This window comes from Alexandromys fortis, unplaced genomic scaffold (assembly GCF_014885135.2).
Source record: "Alexandromys fortis isolate MF-2015 unplaced genomic scaffold, M_Fortis_MF-2015_v1.1 scaffold_281, whole genome shotgun sequence".
NCBI lineage: Eukaryota > Metazoa > Chordata > Mammalia > Rodentia > Cricetidae > Alexandromys > Alexandromys fortis.
Window position 1 is genome coordinate 995560 of NW_026068161.1, and position 3968 is coordinate 999527.

Consider the following 3968-nt stretch of genomic DNA (forward strand, 5'->3'; position numbering starts at 1 on the left):
GACCAAATTTAAAAGTAACTCATCCAACTAGCCTTCTCATTTGTCCTACAACTGGGGGATGAGTCTACCATTAGTCATATTCTGGGGCCAGATTTTGCAACTTTGGAACTCAAGAAAAGGCACAGCCATTTCTAAACTAACACTGATGTCTTACAATTGCCTTCTCCAACCACATCCTAACTTCACAAAATGCTAGATATAGATAGATATAGATATAGAGATAGAGATAGAGATAGAGATAGAGATAGAGATAGAGATAGAGATAGAGATATAGATATAGATATAGATATGGTAGTTGTACACACACACACAACCACACACACCTATTTCGTCACACTTAAAAGATAATTGAAATACATAACACAAACTTTGGTGGATGTCATAATACTCCCAAATGTAATTTGCCTTTTCTTCTCTATTACAAATACTGCAAAGATATAAGTTAGTGACTTATTCTTCCCATAAAAATATGTAAATACAGTGCTCGCTTCGGCAGCACATATACTACAATTGGAACGATACAGAGAAGATTAGCATGGCCCCTGCGCAAGGATGACACGCAAATTCGTGAAGCGTTCCATATTTTTTTTAAAAAAAATATGTAAATACAGAAGGTAGAAGAGCAGCAGAGATGGGTAGGACATACCACTAGGGTGAAAAGGATGGTGAGAGGAAAAGAGAAAGGAGCCTGGGAAAGGGGTCCATTACAACCACGCAGCCTCACTGCCATGGCCCTGAATGGTAGCCGCGGCACACCTGGAGCCATTTGTAAACCCTTTTGAGAAAGGCCCGTCTAATAAATAATTTGCCAGCCAGTAATTCATAAGCTCCAGGCAGTAGTTGGAACCAAGGGGGGTAATGGCCACAGCTGTCAGGCTCCAGATGCTCGGGGGCCCATCCCTGCCACTTTGTCCCAGCATCCATGTAGAGGAACGAACGCTGTGAACTGGGCACACCACCACATTCATTCTGGCCGGCTTCCAACAGGACCAGCTGCATCTGGCCCGGAAGATGGCTGTTATGGGGTGCTGGGCTGCAGCCAGGCTGTGAGAGTCAGGCCTCCACCCAGCATACTCAATAGAACCTCATCTGCCTGACTTCCCCAGAACCCTCACGGAAGCTTTAGGGTTCCCCAAACATCCCTTCTTTCTGGAACCAGAATCCTTCTGCGCCCAAGAGAAAAGAAGGAACAAGAATCACACAGATGAAAAGTCATGTCATTTATTAATAATTTCTCTTTTTTTTCTTCTATAAATCTGAAGGAAAAAGTCTTTGGTGATACTCTATAAAACAATCTATCTTGGATGGCAAAACCCAGACAAAAAGTTACACAGGTCAGTGAAGTAAATCAAGATCTATGGCTTTGAAATTTCTTGCACTCTCTCACGCACTTTAGGACTCCATTGCACTAAACCATTAAAACTCTGTAACAAAGGGGGAAAACACTCCAGAAAAGACCTGTGTTGACACAACAAAAACATGGGCAACATATGAGGAACTGTCCCAAGTGCGCATCGTATACAAAATAAGGGTTACGTTTCTGTTACAGTTTGTCCTCTAAAACAGTTCCAGTTTCCAGGTCTTTCTTTTTTTCTAACCCTCAACAAACCCTATACATTTTTTTCCCCGCAGCATTAATATACAAGTTCATTACATGGTAATCGGGTCATTTGCATGACCATAATTTTAGGAATAATTACAACTGAAATGAGAGAAATGTGTCCCTGTAGAACAGAACGCTGTGGCAGAAATCAAATGACCTTTGAGGCCTGAAACGCAAATCATTACAAAAGTAGCATGACTCAGAGGCTAGCTTGACTCAGTTTTAAACCAGGGTGAGACTGCCTTCCCCAGGGTTCAGCTTGCTCATGGTTGCCTTCCCACCTATTTTTGGGGGGTAGGGGGTAGAAGAGGGCCATTTGGGGTATCTCATTCATGCTCTTGGTATAGAAAATATTGGTACTCTAAGATACTGACAACTATAGTTCCAGCCAAGTAAAGTAAAACAGCATCCTTTGTTTTTGGGAAAGAACAAAGAAGAGAGATGGCTTCCAGCCAGAAACCACTTTCACTATCGACATCAACAGACCCTCTATCCAGAGCTTCTGGATATTATTACGGAATTGATGGGGTAGAACCCTCTTAGGATGCTCTGTCCCACCTCACCTCTTTTAAAACTAGAAACCTTGAGTCTAGAAATAATTTCATCTCCACATGACGAATTCCGAATACTAAGTGAGATGAGTTGAATGCAGTTCAATATTCATGTTTATTCACTGAGAACTTAACCCAGACCAACTTTATTCCCATCACGATTGAAAAGAGAAAAGCTGGTGGCAACAAAAGGACTTGGTTGGTGGCATCTAGTCAGTCAACAATGACAGAAGCATTTCAAAGCCCTTGCCCGTAGTCGTCATAAATAGAAAGCAGGTAAATGAATTTAAGAAGTACAGAACCGATGCACTGGCTATATGCCGACGGTAGCAACGATTAGAAGGCAGGAACAGTTTTATCTGAGAGTTCATAGCAAGAGCTGATACCCTTAAAGTTGGAGCTTTCGGAGACCCCTAGGAACATTTGGTATTTCCAGGTGGAGGAAGCTCGCTCTGGGACTAGCAATCCTATCTCATCTTGTCGAGCATGAGTCTCATTCAGCTTCTCCCCAGATGAGTCTTTCTGCCTTCTCTCCATCTTTCAACGAGTCTGAGTCAACATTATTCATTAGTTGTTAAATCAAGCACCCTATTTTATTTTATATATAGTACATAGGTCTGCTCAAGTCACTCATCTCACCCCTGATTAAATTAAAGTTCAGCAGCCTTTATGAAAGGCCACCGGCACAATATTCCTTCAAGTCACCAGGACTTTGAGAACCACCCGAATAAAGGCTAACATAGCCTACTGTAATGAAAAGCAAAAATCATTTTCAAAAGGGAAACTGAAGGACTCCGCTGGGATTGGTCCTTCTGTGAGCACCATTTGGAAGAAGTTAAACTGTAATGCACATTAGAATCCAGGTAGGAGATTTCCCTTTCTTCGGCAGCAGCATCTCTGAGACATGGGCCCACATACCTTGGTACGACCGCCTCGCTGTGTTGTGGTTTGTGACATGACTACAAGGATTATTGCATGAATTTTTTTTTTCTCTACAGTCTCAACTTTGGGTCATTTTTGTCATTTTGCCAACAAAAGTGATATGCTTAAAACATAATGTACATGTAAACCTTGATGGCTATCTCAGTCTTTTCATATAAACACAGTCAACTTTTAAAACACTTATTTGGAAGAACACAGGTGCTAATGTAGGGTTGTGGCTGAGTCCTCTATGGAATCACTTCATGCAATTCATTAGACGGTTTGTGCTATACTCTCTGCCCTTGGCATCTCACCAACTCAGCACATGTTGGCCCACTTAGGGACCCCTGGTTATCATTAGAGCCAGCTGAGAGATAACTCCTGACATCCTACAGCAATGGCCGTGATTTGTCAACTTGCTGCAATGCAATCTACAACTCTTTCCTCGGAGAATTAAAATTACATCTTGCTGTTGGGCCTCACTGATTTGCTTAGCATTGTTCAATCCCCAGCTGTAGCTTCCAAATGAGAGAAGAACATGCTAGCTGGCATCCCAGAGAGAATTACTCAGGAGAGTGACAGAAAACGCAACCGTGGAGATTTAAAGGGGATGAAAAGGGTGCCAGTCCCTGTTCTCGATTGTAATTACGGCACATGTTAATTGTGGGGACGGTGTGCCCTGTGAGCGTTGTCACAGGTACACCTGGAAAGGCAGTTCCCCGAATCCACTCTTGGGAGTGACTGCTACAATGAGGGACGCTGCTTTGCGAGCCAAGGCGACAACTTCAGTTTCAGGTTAGCTTGTGGTGGCTGAACAAAAATGTTACATCCATGTTTGGAAAGGAGAAAGACAGGCGTCATACTGCCGTTCTGAAAAGTCCCCCACTTTAAAT

The 3968-nt window shown here is 42.7% G+C and overlaps 1 non-coding gene across 1 annotated transcript; it reads left to right on the plus strand.

Annotated features, from left to right (window-relative positions):
* The first annotated feature begins 480 nt into the window (after positions 1-480).
* LOC126491864 (U6 spliceosomal RNA) lies at positions 481-587 on the plus strand. Its single transcript, XR_007589477.1, has one exon. It is a non-coding gene; the product is annotated as a U6 spliceosomal RNA (small nuclear RNA).
* The last annotated feature ends 3381 nt before the right edge of the window (positions 588-3968 follow it).